Source organism: Lycium ferocissimum, chromosome 2 (assembly GCF_029784015.1).
Source record: "Lycium ferocissimum isolate CSIRO_LF1 chromosome 2, AGI_CSIRO_Lferr_CH_V1, whole genome shotgun sequence".
Lineage (NCBI taxonomy): Eukaryota > Viridiplantae > Streptophyta > Magnoliopsida > Solanales > Solanaceae > Lycium > Lycium ferocissimum.
The window spans coordinates 17,975,922-17,994,508 of record NC_081343.1 but is presented as its reverse complement, the minus strand read 5'-3'; positions in this window follow the sequence as shown (position 1 = coordinate 17,994,508).

Genomic DNA, 18,587 nt, shown 5'->3' with positions numbered 1-18,587 from the left:
AAGGAATTGAATTTGCGAAAAAGGCAGTGATTGGAGTTATTGAAAGATTATGATATGAGTATTTTATATCATCCTGAAAAGGCGAATGTAGTAGCTGATGCTCTTAGCTGCAAAGCCATAGGCGCTTTTATGCGATGTTCAGCCAGAGAAGAGAGAGTTAGCTCGTGAGCTTTAACAGCTAGCCAGCGTAGGAGTTCGCCTGATGGACTCAGGCAGCACGGGAGTTACTAGTCAGAACTCAACTGTTCCGTCATTTGCAGTTGAGGTGAAAAAGCGCCAATATGAGCTCCCTATGTTAATTCATTACAGAGATACACTTCCTCAGAAGAAGAAGTCACCATTTGAGGTTCCTGTAGATGGAGTTCTCAGGTATCAAGGCAGATTACGTGTTCCTGATGTTGCAAGTTAACATCAATAGATTCTGGGAGAAGCTCATCATTCCCGTTATTCCTATCGCGACCCAAACCGGAGGGCCGCGACTGACACCCAAGACCTTACTCGGCTGAGTGCCATACTACTATTCCATTCAGGAGTCACAACTTTTTGTGAACCCTAAATCTACGAAATGACGCTTCCGTCAGGTAATAAAAAAACTTTTCAATAAAACTCTTTCGTCAAATCAGGGACTTCGCCCTTATCGTTAATTCAAAGAAAACCTTTAGTCACAATAAAAATTTTAAAAATAAAGCATAAAAACACATCGACCTATATGGTAGCTTTACACAACTGTCGACATCTCGACGCACTATTCATAGGACACTGTCTGCAAAAGTCTCTAACATACACGAGATACCATAGCATAAGTACTCTGACTCGGCAACACTCCGAACTGAGATGGAGCTCACTAATCCAGCTGATAGCCTGGGAACATCCTGTAGCCAATGTCTTCTACTCATCTGTATACACCTGTGTGGCATGAAATGCAGCCCCCGAAGAAAGGGGGTCAGTACGAATAGTGTACTGAGTATGTAAGGCATGAAAAACAACATAATAAGAAATTTAGAGCATAACAGGGGATAAAGATGACCTGTACATTTGATTGCCTCTTAAGGTGAATACCATACATGCAACTTTAACCTTTTTAAATCAATATGTACATAAAATTGGGGAAGACGTCTGAGACATTTCAATGAATGTGCAAAGATAAATAAATCATGATGGCTATATCAACAAAACACATATATCTATAGAAATGCCACAACATAGGCCACATCGTCACCCCTAAAAACATCACAACATAACATCACCACAACCGTGGCTTATAATATAAACATCACATCATAGGCCACAACGTCACCCCCTGTCAACTGTGCCTTATATATATAAACATCGCATCATAGGCCACAGCGTCACCCCCTGTCAACTGTGTCTTATATATATAAACATCACATCATAGGCCACAGCGTCATGCCCTGTCAACTGTGCCTTTTATATGTGCATGAAGAATGAGAATGAGTGTGCATAGGCAAAATGAAATAATAGAACTCTATAATGTCACAAAATAGCTATATACATATATTATACTCATAGCATGCATGGGAGTTCAAATAAAAGCTACTACTTTAGTGGAGTGACGTAAGGTCGGTAACCTCCGATTATATTATGGAATAATCATCATCGCTCTATCTCACCTTGAAGGAACAATTATTATAAGGTGAGACCAACAACAATGAATAAAATCGAGAAAATCATGAAATAAGCTCAATAATCTCATAAAAGCATTGATCTCATAAATTGAGACTTTTAACCAAAAAATCATCATCATCATAATCATCATAGAAAATATTCTCATCTTTGATATCATCATTATCATCATAAAAACATGTTCATCGCTGTTATCATAAGAGCTCACAGAATCATAAATCTTTGGTTTGGAAAATACGGGCATTTTGGAAAACATTTATAGATTATCGGGAAGAGAATCATGCCTTGGAGTCATAAACTTTTATCTTTTGAAGACAAAGAAGTTATGGAAGCATTTATGAAATCGTACCATAGGGATCATGCCTTTAAAAGAAAAGGACGAGCCTTAACATACCTGTTCAGCCTCCAACTACCTACGCTTATCCATCCGAGCCTGCAAGTCTACATATAAGATCATTCATACTATGATTAGGCCCATTGTTATTTACTTATCCCAAGCCTTCAAACAAATCTTTCTAGAATCTGCCAAAATTTCGGTAGCATCTCCTCTGTTTATATGCCTAGCCCAAAATTACTATTCAGTAACCAATCAACAACAACAGTACCAACATCAACAACACTATTATCCATGCCAATATATTCCATAAACATCCTACATGATGTTTTTCAGCATATAACAACAATATACACTTCCTTTCTTCTCAATCAAGGACCATAATATCATCAACACTCCAACAAAATTAGATACCATCTCTATACATGTAAATCAGTTCAGCCACACTGCCACAACATGCTCAAAACAGTCCATAAACACAACAACTATAACTCGACACTTTATGACCTTTCCTCCATAACTATTTTCACTTTTAAGACTTGCTAAACCTTCAAATCAACTCAACATAAGAGATAGGATGAAGAATTTACCTTATACTAAATTCAGCCACACCAACTTTCTTCAAGACCAAACTTACCACAACATCAAGTAGAAGCAAGAACAATCACCTTTGACGGACTAGTTTGGTGTAATCTTGTTAAATTCTTGATTTAATGGGCTATAAATGTTTGGGGATTGTGTTGGGAAGTTTTTAGAACTATTGAGAATGTAAAAATGCTGAAAAAATGGAGTTAATGCGGGTATTTATACCCCTCATAGGTCGGTTCCACCGACCTTCTCAAGTGGGACCCGCGAAAGCCATTTGGCAGCTTGGAGTCTTTATCATAAAATGTTCATAATTCTTGATCCCGATATCGTATGAGGGTCCACGACATATGGTTGGAAAGTTATTTAAATTATCTACAACTTCCATTTTTGGTGTGTTTCCAAATTCCAAACCTATAGTAGCTTTTTGGCCCCTCCAAGTCAGATCATCCGAAAACGTATCCTTAAATCATCCTTTTGGAGGGCTTATTATTTGGCTTAAGGGTCCTGCGTAAGACTTGCTCAACTTTCCATGTGCTACTCATATCACTTTTCATATGTCCTTTATAAAACCCTGACATGTGGACCCCACCTTAACTTACGGTTATGAGGGTTATTCATCAAGTAACGTGTTAACTGATTTACTCCATACAATCTCCAAATGTCATATATATATATATATAGAGAGAGAGAGAGATATATATTCCTATACTTAGATCATATAATCTTCATCCCTGATCCTTGTATAACTTTGCTCTCCCTTGAGCTCATACTAAGCCATCTACGGTCTTGGTAACATGAAATTTTTCGGGGCGTAACATCCTTCCCCCAGTAGAAACATTCGTCCTCGAATGTTTAAACTACTCTTGTACTCTGTCCCTAATCCCATTCTCTGGTACATCCCCTTATCGAATCATTCTTCCCGTTAACATATCACATTTAATCGCACCATCGCCATAACAGGTCTTCATTGGTTATTTGCTCGCTCTTTCCTACACTTACTTATGTCCTTCCCGAAATCTTATCGTCCATTCCCCGACTTTTAACCTGTTTAGATCCGCTCATACCCTTCATAGCCTTCTACTAAATTTACTAATATCATAGGTTTAAAAACCTAACCTTTCTCTACTCTCGTAGCTAATCTCTTTGCTCTTGAAACTCATAAGTTAGAAAACATGCTTCTGAAGAAATCACTAACATACCTGGATACGGAACCACGGCGCTTCTGGCCTCTTAACTGAGGTCTGAACCAATTATCACCTAACGTACTCCAATAGCTCATATCTTCCTCTTTTCTACCTTACTGACCTTTAAATCTCATAATTTGCCTCTTGATACTCTCGTAACCCTCGCTCTGCAATTGTGTTAACTTTCTAACTAGTCGTAGCTCTGCTCAACGTAATCATCTCTGTATCAACGGAAAACATAAGTTCTGACTATACCTCATTTTACCGACAACTCCCGATCTGTAGGAACTAAGTAACCCCAGTTCAGTAATCTAACTTATATAGAATCATCTTAATATCCCCAGCATCCTAAAGTATAATAGGAATAACCCATATCTTTATGACATTCTTTAACTCAACCTTAACATATAATCAATTCCATAATCCTTTCTATAAATCATTTCTTTTAAGTTAGTCGTGAAAACCTTCTCTTTATATTAAGCCACAGCAGAACTCATTTGTCGACTTTCCCTGAATTCCCCAATAGACCTTGTTCCTACAAAACCTCGAATGTAACCCATTTTAATCGTTCGGACTACTAATCATCTTCCTCATAAACCATTCTTCATGCACACCAAGACTATCTTAAAACTCCCTTGAATTCCCTTCTATTTTCTGGTCATATCCTTCCCATTTTGTGGACATTAAGTTCCCCACCGGAATATCGTTCAATTTCTTTTCTTCCCACGAATTATTTTCGATCTAGTCTCAAAAGATACTCTTTAGTTACTCTATTCATTTGCTGACTTGCCTTGATTTTGTTAATCTTATTCCCACAACAATTCTTACTTCGAACTATCTCTATAATCCATTCACAATACAATATCTACCACATATTATTTCAGTCCTTGTGCGCATACCCAAGCTTACTTGTTTCCCCCCTTAAAGGCTTTACCTTATGGTGTTATATTCCATTGCCATTCTCGATCGAAATTTCATCCCATAATAATCCTTTCGTCATCGCTTTTGTTTTTTCACTTATGAATCCTTCAAATTCCCTACTTGTCATTACCCAAAAATACTACTTTAAATCCCAAATCTTGCCTATAATAATGCTTAGGGATACTCGAAATAATGATGTGACCAACTATCTGTCCAGTCAGAATAGTACTTTTTATTCTAATAATTAATGTCCAATGTCTACTTGTAGTGTCATCTTCATCTTATCATTCCATATCATCTTGCACATATAATCTTCGTGATCTCCTAAACCTTTGATCCTTGTCCTTAAATTTTTTGGAGAATTTTGGCAGAGTGCCCATTATTTACAACCTTCTTAGTTCTGGTTATAAGGACGTATAGGTTGGTTCCGAAGTCCTCACATTCATCCTTTGTCACGTACAACCTTACTCTATCTCCCATTAATTTATTTAAACTTGATCCTATCGTCTGCTTTCCGGCTTTCATCCTAGCCTTTTCCTTAATTATATATTATCTGGCCCTCAATGGGTATACATTTTTCCTTGTCCAAGTTTCTCCCTCCTTCATGATATCATAACCTTCTTTTTCCTAATGCTCCTTCGTATATTATTAGTCGAGTTACCACTATCTGACTTTAATTCCCGAGAAAACCAAATCCTGATTTTCTCTGTAGTGCTTGCTACCTCAATTTTGACATACGACACAATCAATACTTTTAACATGTCGTAACATCAATCATAAGGGTATACATAATACTTGATGTAGCCACTCGTGACTTATCTTTTTATCTCTTTTCAACACCTTTTCTTGCGAGATAGCCCGTTGCCATTTGATTTTGTCCTGAACCTGTAGCTCTAAAACATCTCCCCTCTTTTGACCAACTAGCCAGACTCATACCTCACAATCATTTCAAAATTCTAATTGCAAAGCTCATATGCTCCTAATTTCCCTCGGGCTATTCTGGTTTCTCATATTCCCTTTTTCGTATGTCTAAATCTGTAGGTCTTCCTAGCATATCTTTCTACATCCTAACTCAGAATCTCGGCGATATAACTTTACTTAGATATCTTTACTCGTACTTGTACCCTGTCTCCTTGTCTAAAAGAATCAACCTCACATCCTTTACTTTCCTGTAGCAATTGAATCGATCCTTGCGATATTTTATATTCACTTGTACACCTACTCTCTTCTCTTTTTTCACATAAATCGACATCGCACCTAATTTTTCTATCGTCAAATAACCTTCACAATACCCGTTTGGAAAAAAATTGAGGTGAAGTCTTCTAATAAGGGTTAGCTAGAAATATACTACATATTCCTAAGGTTGATACAGTCTCTACTTCCTTCATCGGCCAAGCAACATCACATTTAGAAGTTGTATAAGCAATCCAGAAAACAATCATAAATGCAAACCAACTTACCTCTTGCGTCAGGACTCGGAATATTCCTGAACCTTTATCGATCGTCCTTTTGTACTTTCCTAGTCACCTCCTCTTCTATTCATTAGCTATACATTTCAATCATACTTGCAACATTCTTACCATATCTGACTCATAATCCTTTTTACCAATACTTACCTCTGTACTGATTCCTTCAACTTATATTATCCCTGCAATCCCAATATCATCATTCAGTCCCTTTGCCAGTACCATTCTTCCACTGAAATCAAGGGTTAGTGCAAGGAATTTCACTTCCTATGATTTGGCTCTTATCGCACGATCTTAGATATGAAAGAAGGGTAACCATCCTAAATGCCCTGTAGCCTCCTGTTTATAAATGTGGCTCGCAACACGCCATAAACAAGACTCTACTGGACACGACTTTGCAGACAAGTCCTAGGACGAACTTCTCTGATACCACTTCTGTCACGACCCAAATCGGAGGGCCGCGACCGACACCCAAGACCCTACTCGGCTGAGTGCCATACTACTATTCCATTCAGGAGTCACAACTTTTTGTGAACCCTTAATCTACGAAATGATGCTTCTGTCAGGTAACAAAAAAACTTTTCAATAAAACTCTTTCGTCAAATCAGGGACTTTTCCCTTATCTTTAATTCAAAGAAAACCTTTAGTCAAAATAAAATCTTTAAAAATAAATCATATAAACACATCGACCTATATGGTCACTTTCCACAACTGTCGACATCTTGACGTGCTATCCACAGGACACTATCTGCAAAAGTCTCTAACATACACAAGATACCATAGCATAAGTACTCTAACTCGGCAATACTCCGAACTGAGATGGAGCTCACCAATCCAGCTGATATCCTGGGAACATCCTATAGCCAATGTCTTCTACTCATCTGTATATACCTGCGTGGCAAGAAACGCAGCCCCCGAAGAAAGGGGGTCAGTACGAATAGTGTACTGAGTATGTAAGGCATGAAAAACAACATAATAAGAAACATAGAACATAACAGGGAAAAAAGATGACATGTATACTTGATTGCCTCTTCAGGCAGATACCATTCATGCAACTTTAACCTTTTTAAATCAATATGTACATTATTTACCAAAAAAAAAAAAAATCAATATGTACATAAAATCGTGGAAGACGTCTGAGACATTTCAATGAATGTGCAAAGATAAATAAATCATTATGGCTATATCAACAAAACACATATATCTATACAGATGCCACAACATAGGCCACATCGTCACCCCTAAAAACATCACAACATAGGCCACAGCGTCACCCCCTGTCAACTGTGCCTTATAATATAAACATCACATCATAGGCCACAGAGTCACCCCCTGTCAACTGTGCCTTATATATATAAACATCGCATCATAGGCCACAGCGTCACCCCCTGTCAACTGAGCCTTATATATATAAACATCGCATTATAGGCCACAGGGTCACCCCCTGTTAACTGGGCCTTATATATATAAACATCACATCATAGGCCACAGCGTTACCCCCTGTCAACTGTGCCTTTTATATGTACATGAAGAATGAGAATGAGTGCAGTGCATAGGCAAAATGAAATAATAGAACTCTGTAATGTCACAAAATAGCTATATATATATATATATTATACTCATAGCATGCATGGGAGTTCAAATAAAAGCTACTACTTTAGCGGAGTGACGTAAGGTCGGTAACCTCCGATTATATTATGGAATAATCATCATCTCTCTATCTCAACTTAAAGGAACAATTATTATAAGGTGAGACCAACAACAATGAATAAAATTGAGAAAATCATTAAATAAGCTCTATAATCTAGTAAAAGCATTGATCTCATAACTTGAGACTTTTAACCATAAAATCATCATCATCGTAATCATCATAGAAATATTCGCATCTTTGACATCATCATTATCATCGTAAAAACATGTTCATCGATGTTATCATAAGAGCTCACAGAATCATAAATCTCTGGTTTGAAAAATACGGGCATTTTGGAAAACATTTATGGATTATCGGGAAAGGAATCATGCCTTGGAGTCATAAACTTTTATCTTTTGAAAACAAAGAAGTTATGGAAGCATTTATGAAATCGTACCATAGGGATCATGCCTTTGAAAGAAAGGGATGAGCCTTAACATACCTGTTCAGCCTCCAACTACCTACGCTTATCCGTTCGATCCCGCAAGTCTACATATAAGACCATTCATACTATGATTAGGCCTATTGTTATATACTTATCCTAAGCCTTCAAATAAATCTTTCTAGAATCTGCCGAAATTTCGGCAGCATCTCCTCTGTTTATACGCCTAACCCAAAATTACAATTCAGCAACCAATCAACAACAACAACAATACCAACATTAACAACACTATTATCCATGCTAATATATTCCATAAACATCCCCCACGATATTTTTCAACATACAACAACAATATACACTTCCTTTCTTCCCAATCAAGGAGCATAATCTCATCAACACACCAACAACAATAGATACCATCTCTATACATGTAAATCAGCTCAGCCACATGGCCACAACATGCTCAAAACAGTCCATAAACACAACAACTACAACTCGATAGTTTATGACCTTTCCTCCATAACTATTTTCACTTTTAAGACTTGCTAAACCTTCAAATCAACTCAACATAAGAGATAGGATGAAGAAAATACCTTATACTTGAATAAAATCAGCCACACCAACTTTCTTCAAGACCAAACTTACCACAACATCAAGTAGAAGCAAGAACAATCACCTTTCATGGACTAGTTTGGTGTAATCTTGTTAAATTCTTGATTTAATGGGCTATAAATGTTTGGGGGTTGTGTTGGGAAGTTTCTAGGACTATTGAGAATGTAAAAATTCTAAAAAAATAGAGTTAATGGGGGTATTTATACCCCTCATAGGTCGGTTCCACCGACCTTCTCAAGTGGGACCCGCATAAGCCATTTGGCAGCTTGGAGTCTTTATCATAAAATGGCCATAATTCTGGATCCCGATACTGTATGAGGACTCACGACCTATGGTTGGAAAGATATTTCAATTATATACAACCTTATGTTTTGGTGCTTTTTGAAATTCCAAACTTATAATTGCGTTTTGGCCCCTCCAAATCAGATCATCCGAAAACGTATCCTTAAATCATCCTTTTGGAGGGCTTATGCACCTATTTGGCTTAAGGGTCCTTCTTAAGACTTGCTCAAATTCCCATGTACTACTCATATCACTTTCAATATATTCTTTATAAAATCCTGACATGTGGACCTCACCTTAACTTACGGTTACGTGGGCTATTCATCAAGTAACGGGTTAACTGATTTACTCCATACGGTCTCCAAATGTCATATATATATATATATATATATATATATATATATATATATATATATATATATATATATACTTATACTAAGATCATAGAATCTTCATCCCTGATCCTTGTATAACTTTGCTCTCCCTTGAGCTCATACTAAGCCGTCTACAGTCTTGGTAACACGAAATTTTTTGGGGTGTAACAATTCTATTCATCTAGGAGCAACAAAAATGTATCATGATCTCAAGTCAATTTATTGGTGGGATGGAATGAAGAAATATATAGCAGAGTTCGTGGCCCAATGTCCCAATTGCCAGCAGGTGAAAACCGATCATTAGAAACTTGAGGGATTACTGCAAGCTATAGACGTTCCGACTTGGAAATGGAATGTAATTAATATGGATTTCATTACAGGTTTACCCCGTTCTCGGCGCAAGTATGATTCTATGTGGGTGATTGTGGATAGACTCACAAAATCAGCTCATTTCCTGCCTGTCAGAACTACATACTTAGCCGAAAATTATGCAAAGCTTTATATCAAAGAGATAGTACGACTCCATAGTGTTCTATTATGCATTATTTCTGATAGAGAAGTACAGTTTACAGCTAATTTTTGGAAATCTTTTCAAGAAAGTTTGGGGACTCAGGTGCATCTTAGCACAGCGTTTCATCCACAGACCAACGAACAAGTTGAGTGCACTATTCAGACACTTGAAGATATGCTAAGAGCATGTGTGCTAGATTTTAGAGGAAATTGGGATGATCATTTGCCGCTTATTGAGTTTGCGTACAACAATAGTTACCACTCCAGTATTTAGATGGCCCCGCATGAAGATTTATATGGGCGAAAGTGTAGGTCACCGATTAGATGGTTTGAAGTGGGAGAGACCAAACTAGTAGGGCTAGATTTAATCCAGCAAGCAGTGGAGAAAGTTAAACTTATTCAGGACTGATTAGTAATAGCCCAAAGTCGACAGAAGTCTTATGCGGACAATCGCCGATGAGACTTGGTGTTCCAAGTTAATGACTGGGTATTCCTGAAGGTGTCGTCGATTAAAGGCGTTATGAGATTTGGTAAGAAGAGTAAGCTTAGCCCTCGATACATTGGACCCTACAAGATTGTACGTAAAGTGGGCGAAATATCCTATGAGTTAGATCTACCCTCAGAATTGGAGACAGTCCATCCAGTCTTTCATGAGTCAATACTTTGTAAGTGTATTGGAGATCCTTCTAGAATTGTACCTATGAATGATGTCCAAATAGCTAAGCAATTATCCTACGAAGAAGTTCCCATTGCAATCCTGGATAGACAAGTTCGGAGGCTGAGAACTAAAGATGTAGCCTCAGTTAAAGTTCTATGGAGAAACAATAATAGGGAAGAAATGACTTGGGAAGCTGGGGAAGATATGAAGTCCAGGTACCCACATTTGTTTCCACATCCAGAAGAAGTTCAAACAGAGACATCATTGTTTTCAAGTGTGTAATGCTTTCCTTCTTATAGTTCCTTAGTCGTGTGGGGCCATTATTGTCGTTGTTGTTGTAGCCCTGTGAGGCATTGTATATTTTGGATTTTTGTGATAGGATGGTAGTGGTACAATTACAGGGGAAACTCTGGCGAAATTTTCATAGAATTCCTAAGAATTTAACATTCAAGGACGAATGCTTCTAAAGGGGGAGGAATGTTACACCTCGTAGTTTTGTACGTTGAGATTCATTTGGTGTTAGTTGTTCAATTATACACACTGGAGTTATTTTCCAAGATATATGAGATTATATGCACTTGTCTTATGATTATGAGGGTTTAAGTTCATGTAATAGGTCATTCAAGGATTGGAGAACAAGTGAATTAAGGAAATTAAGTTTGTTGGAACTTTGGAGAAAGGATGGGCAAGGTATCATACGATAATTTTTGTCTAACTTGATAAAAGAATATCTCCTAGTATATTAAGAGTTTTGAAGTGAAACAAAAGCCTAAATTGAAGTTCAGGAAGTCTAGTTTCAACGTAACAAACCTCGCATCGATCCGACATCGAAATCAATCGTTATGAGCATTTCAAGATGGACTGCCAGAGCAAGGATTAACCCGGTGCGAACGCGCCTGGGAGTTGTGCGAACGCGCAGAGGAGCACTGAGCAACTCTGGAACATTCACTCAACTTTCACCCATAAAATTGTAGATCAAATCAAGTGAAATCTCATGATTTAGATTCGGATAGCGTATAGTTGTGACTATAGTATCATTTTGTGATGAATCTTGGCTTGGATTAAAGGTGAATATTAAAGGCAATGTTGTTCTAGTGAGAACAATGTATGAATCTCTCCTTATTGATATTGATTTAGGTTTACTTATGAAGATAGAGCTATTAAATAGTCGTATAATGAATTACTTGATTGAGAAATCGGGTAAACATCGTGTGGGATATTTTATGGTGTAAATTAGTACTGAGGATGATGTTGTTATTTTTGTCAGTTGTTGGTATTGTGATTTCAGGCTAGGGATATAAACAGAGGAGATGCTGCCCGAATTTTGGCAGATTCTAAAAGGAATTAATTTGAAGGCTTAAGACAAGCATATGACGATAAGCCTAACAATAGTATGAATTCTCTTGAATGTAGATTTACGATCTTGGAAGGATAAGCGTTAAGTAGTAAGGACACCAAAAAGGTATGTTAAGGCTGTCCCTTTCTTTCTAATGGCATGATTCTCTTCTTATGAACCCATACATGTTTTTCATAATATCCTTATTCCCAAAAAACCCTAGAAGTTCATGATTCTCAAAGTTCTTATGATGCTAAAGATAGATGTTTTCTATGATGATAACGATGATAATGATGATGATCCCATTTCTGGAGATCCCAAAGCTAAGGTTTTTGTTATAGCCCGTAATTCGTACGTTCGGACGTTGTGGGATAATGGTAAGAAATTAAGGTCAAGACGATGTTCTAAAATAATCTTAATGTCCGAGTTGTTAGGAATATTATTTATGGGTATTGGTATTGTGGGGATATTGAGAAAGGCTAAGGGCAAGAAGAGAAATTCGTAAAATGGGCCGTGGAAATAATGCGGAAGGTTAGGGACAAAATGGTAATATTGAGAAAAGTCAAAGGGTAAAACGGGAATTTCACATGAGTTTCATGAAAGTTCCAAAAGGGGCATGTTGGCCATGTGACAAAAATGGGAATGGAAAAGATGACAAAGTGAGCCATCTTTTATTTAGAAAATTCAAAGAAAAAGAAAAGAAAATTCTAGAAAATAAAAGAAAGGGGAAAGAAAGGAAAAATCTAGAGAGAGCATGTGCCCCTCACATGTTAATAGCTCTATATATATATATATATATACACATGAGAGAGTTCATCTATTTAATTCAAGACTTTGGAGAAAAGAGAGAAAACAAAAGATGAAGGAGAGACTTAAGGGGGCCATTCGGCCACCCCATGGAAAAATAAGTCATGGGAATTTTGTTCCAAAAATTTGTTTCTTCATGTATCTCCACTAATTTGGAGGCCCGCTTCAACATGGTATAATTTTTGGAAGAGAGGGGTCACTCTTTGTGGCAATCTCAAGTTCTAGCCAAGTGAGGAATCAAGGAAGAAAGGTAAGAATTCACTTCCTCTTGATGTTATGGATGGTTGTGCATGTTGTAGAATGGAGAAATGAATGAAAAACATGAGGTCATGCATGTTGTAGTTATGGCCGAATAGAGTTGTGATGGTAGGAAGTGATGAATAAATTTCTATTTAGTATTTTGATTGTTGTTGTGATCATGAGAAATTTGTATATATTTAGTATGAATGAATGAATGAAATCCATGAAATTTAGAAGTTGTGTTGTAGCCGTGTGGTGTATGGTGTGACCGTGTGTGTATGTAGCATGTTGGTTGTTGTTTGTTGTGGAATATTATGATGAAAGAATGAATGTTTAATGATTTATGTTAAAGTTGTAGTGTCGCGGGCTGTTTTTGGAAAATTTATATGATTTTGGTGTAGTTTCTTGTGTTGATGGAAATAATGTTGTTAATATAGCTTATGAATTTGGAAGAAAAGGAAAGGTATTGTTATTAGTTTTATTGGAGTTGGAAGGTGTTGGATGGATTAATATGTTGATTGAATCGTTTTGAAAGTTATGTGGATGGAGTTGAATAAGATTGAACAATCGTTGGTATTATTGGTAGTTTGGCCGGGTTGAATTCCCGGATTATTGTTGATTAAAATTTGCCGAGTTAGAATCTCGGGGATGGCGCATTTACAGGGGAAATGCTGCCAAAATTTCTGTAGACAAATGCGAAGTCAAGGTTGAACTTCTAAGTGCTCTAATTGACGTTTGGCAAATGTGACCAAAATGTAGATTCTGGCGAACTTGGAACTTGGATTTGGAACGGCAGAGGGAGCGAAAAGAGGTATGTAAGACTTCACTTTCCTTTCTTGGCATGTCCTAGATGTAATAGGGTTGGATACGGGCCTTGGGGACCATTCCTTTTCTCGAAATCTCAGATTGAAAATAGTTACTATTCATTCAGTAGAATTGAAATAGAAATGGTGCAAAAGGTGATAAAAACCTCCTAGACCTCCAGAACTTGCATAAATAAGACCCGACTACCCTAAAACTCTCCTAAGTAATGTCATGAGACGTATTACACATCAACTATGTACGCCGCCTCATTTGACCCGAGGTGGGCCCATTGTTTCCCGGATTTTCCTTATTGTTCCGCTTGATTTACTTTGAAGCTGAATCCAAAAAGAAACCTTGATCCTTATTCTCGTTATCAGCGACAAGTACTATACCTATCCCAATGAGAATACTTCTAAGGCAATGATGATAACGATGATGTAGAAAAGAGAATATGCTTATGATAAGTACGACCAAAATGATTCCATGACCAAGATTTCTAAGCAAAGGATTCAATGTGAATACGAAGGTGACAAACTAGTTTTTGATCCTTATCTCTATTTCTTAGCTATGACACTATGTTCTACGGACTTCAAGGTCTATGAATTGACGTCTATGATGCCCATGATATCATACTATGTTTTCTCCTAGTACTATTCTTCGTTGGTAGTCTCGCCTTAAAATACTCGTCCCTTCAAGGTGAGACAAAGCAATCCCGGTTAATCCATAATGAAATCGGGGGTCACCGACCTTACGTCACTCCGATAGACACATGACCTTCCTTGGGCTCCCATGCATGCTGTTTATATGAGAATGTATATAATACCTGATATTGATGAATGTATATGTATACATTGTATATGCGGGGAATGGGGAGGGCAACTGTGTCCACCTGATTCAGCTGGCTTATCATCCCGGACGCGGGATATGGGAGAGCCGTACGCGGCGTCTGTTTATGTGATATATATATATATATATAATATGATATATTTGGGACCTTTGTTGGGGAGGGGGGTGGGAGAGCCGATGAATTCGGCGTACGTATCGTAAGCAAAAGTACCGTTTTTCGAAAAGTATCCGTTTTCTATGTACAAAAACAAGAAACACCGTGTTCAGAAAAAGCTAGGCATGCATGGCCTCCGCCCTGAGTGGCACTCACATGTACAGGTTACTCCTTTATCCTATGATACTGTCTATGTTTCCATACAGTTATTGCTCTGCACAGGTTACTGTTTTACACGTGATATGTTCCATATGTACAGACACAGCTTCCCATGATATATCTCGTATGTACAGAATACTCTCTTTACATGATATACTCTACGCCCTCTTACTATGTTGTTACCGTTCATGTCTTACCTATTCAAGACATTGCTCGTACCGACCCTCTTCTTCGGGGGTCGCGTTCATGCCACGCAGGTACACCCACGGATAGAAGCCGAGATAGAAGATGTTCCGGCGAAGTTGGCAAGCTCCATTTGTCCTCGGGAGTGTAGCCGAGTCATAGCACACGTGCCGAGATTTCGATTACGTTAGAGACTTTGCGACACGAGTCGTGGGTTTCGGGAGTCAGTTTGTACCCTGATACAAGTTTTGTATAGTCATATATTTTATTTGATTCTAAAGCAACAAAGGGATATTTCAGTAGTCTTGTTATGTAAACTTGACGTAGAGGTTTCAAAAACAAATTAGTACGTAGAAAGAGTCAGTGGGTTCGCTCGGCTCCGGTTACGGGGTCGGGTGCCCATCACACCCTAGTGAGATCGGGGTGTGACAGTTTTGATGCCATTATGAGATTTATTGAGTCTATTTCATGATTTTCTTGATGCTAACCATTATTGTTGCTCTCACCTTATGATAATTGTTCCTTCAAGGTGAGATATAGCGATGATGCTTGTTCCATAATATAAATCGGAGGTTGTCGACCTTAAATAACTCTAATAAAGTAGTAGCTTTTATTTGGGCTCTCATACATGCTAGTTATCTTATATATGTATATATGGGATATGGGAAAAGGGTGAGGCGTTATATACGCATAACCACCTGATCAGTTGGTATAATATGATATCGTCCCGGACGCGGGATATATGGTTAAGGATCGGGCTGCACGTTCCGCAGTAATATAAGTATATATATATATATGGATCGGGCTGCATGTTTCACAGCATAATCTATTTATGGATCGGGCTGCACATTTCGCAACACTATTATGTTATATATGTATGAATTTTTTTTTAAAGGCTAAGAATGCATGGTATCCGCCTTAAGAGGCAATTAGATGTACAGGTTATCTCTTTATCTCATGTTATGCTCCATATCTCTTTTTATGTTGTTATTCATGCCTTACATACTCAGTATATTGTTCGTACTGACGTCCTTTCTTGTGGACGCTGCGTCATGCTCGCAGGAAAGCAGGGAGACGGATCAGATCCTTAGGAGCTTCATCAGCGGAGTTTCAGGAGCGCTCCATTTGCTTCGGAGCTGCAGTCTATTGGTATTACTCTTTTGTGTATATACTTGGGCATGGTGGAGTCCTGCCCCGTCCTTATGAATTCTTGTATTCTATATAGAAGACAGGTGTATGTAGTTAGATTTCCCATAACCTTATTAGTTTATATTATTGTATAATATTTTGGCAGCCTTGTCAGCTTGTGATGATGGGCATAGTCGTTGATGATTATATAGAGATGTGTCGTTATCTTGTGATATATGCCCTTACAGAGTATGACGCCCATGAGTTAGCTTTGTGGCCCACTTAGAAATGATTATGAGATGCAGGTTCAGAGGTGCTCGGTAGGTTAGCTCTGGGTGCCCGTTATGTCTCTCCATTCGGGTCATGACATAACATGGCTCTCTCGTATGATATAAGATGAAAAAGAAAGGTGAATCATTCCTAAATGCTCCGCAGCCTCCTGTTTATAAGTGTGGCATGCTTCACACCCATAAACAAGACTCTATTGGACACGGCTCGTAGATAAACCCTCGGACGAACTGCTCTGATATCACTTTTGTCACGACCTAATCGGAAGGCTGTGATGGGCACCTGGAGCTAACCTATCGAGCACCTCCGGGCTTACATTCCATAAGCTATATCTAAGTGGACCACAAAGCTAACTCATAAATACGATGATCTGTAAGTGACACGAGTCCAATAGTTATATGCATGTTATATCCCGTATTTTGTACGTCAGGATAATCCGAGCTAACTATGAAAAGTTAAGAGCAAGACTATTCCGGGGTGCGAAGTTGAGACCTTTTAACTACGATTTTGTTTTAAGACATGAGTTGTGTTATATCCCGTATTTTGTGCATTGGGACAATCCGGATTAATTGTGATAAGTTGGAGACAAAACCATTCCGGGATGCAAAGTCGGGACTTTTGACCTTCGATTTTATTTTGAGTCATAAGTTGTGCATGAATTTGTTGGCATGGAACAATTAGGAAAATTTGGGACCAAAAGTGGAATTTGTGAAAGTTGGAAATCATGCATTTTTTCTATGTTTGGCCGTGTGGTGTGGGATTTGGCCCACACAAATTGTGGACAATTTTAATTGGTCCAACACTTGTGTGGGCCAAGGGACACTTGTATAAGTCTTATATTGGCTTAGAAGATGACTACTAATTCATTTTCATCATCCAACACTTAGAGAAATAACAAGAAGTTGAAGAACCTCCACACCAAGGCTCTCGGCCAAGAGGGAGAAAAACCACCTTCAATTCAAGCCATCCCAAAATTATTTCTTTGATGCAAACCCACTAATTTAAGGTCCCTAAGTAGCGTGGAAGCGTTGCTCGGGTCATCCAACCATTCGTTGTGTCAATTGCAAATCCTAGGCAAAGTGTGGAGTTGAAGAAGAAAGGTAAGAATTGATTATGTTTTATGTGTTATAAAGGTTGTATGCATGTTGTAGTATGCTAAAATGGATGAAAATCATGAAATATGGCATGTTGGAGTGAAGGTTGTGTGTGTAGTGCATAGCCGTGTGAGGTGTGTGTGTGTTGTGTTGTATTGAAGTAATGAATTGAAGTCTAGTTAGCATGTTGTGATCATTGTAGGGTGAAGAAATGAATGAGGATCATCTATATATGTTTATAGGAGGGTGTTGGCGAATGTAGGCCATTTTATATGACAAGAAATGAATTAATATCGCTTAGTGTTTTAGTTGTTGTCGTTATGAATTCCATGATGAGAATGAGAGTTTAATGACTCAAGATTGATGTTGTAGTTGTATGGGCTGATTTGAAGGTTATTGTACATTTGATGTAACATGTATAATTATGAGAGTGATATTGTTAGAATGTGAATTGTTAGTGCAAATCATGATTTGAAAATGAGGAATGTGTTATAGTGGAGGCTCTCGGGTTTGGGCAGTTTTCGGGTGAGTGGGAGTATTATTTGGAGTGTTTGAAATGTTGTAAGAATTGTTTAAAATGCCCTTGAGTATTGTTGGTAGGGGTTCGGGGTGGTATTTGAATGTATAAGCGTTGATGTTGGCTTGAAGGTAAGCCGTTGAATTGAATATTATGAATGTTGTTGAATGATGTAAAAGAGAGTATTTAATGATAGAATGCTTTCCGGATTGATTATTAATGTTGCTAGGTTGATTGTTGTTGTTGTTGTTGGTTGATTTGGTAGGGTTAAATTCTCGGGGTTGGCCTATTTACGGAAATGCGCCCAAATTTGTAGAATTAAGAGCTAAATTGGAATTAAATGCCCAAATGTCTCTAGCTAATGTTTGGCATGTTATGACTTGTTG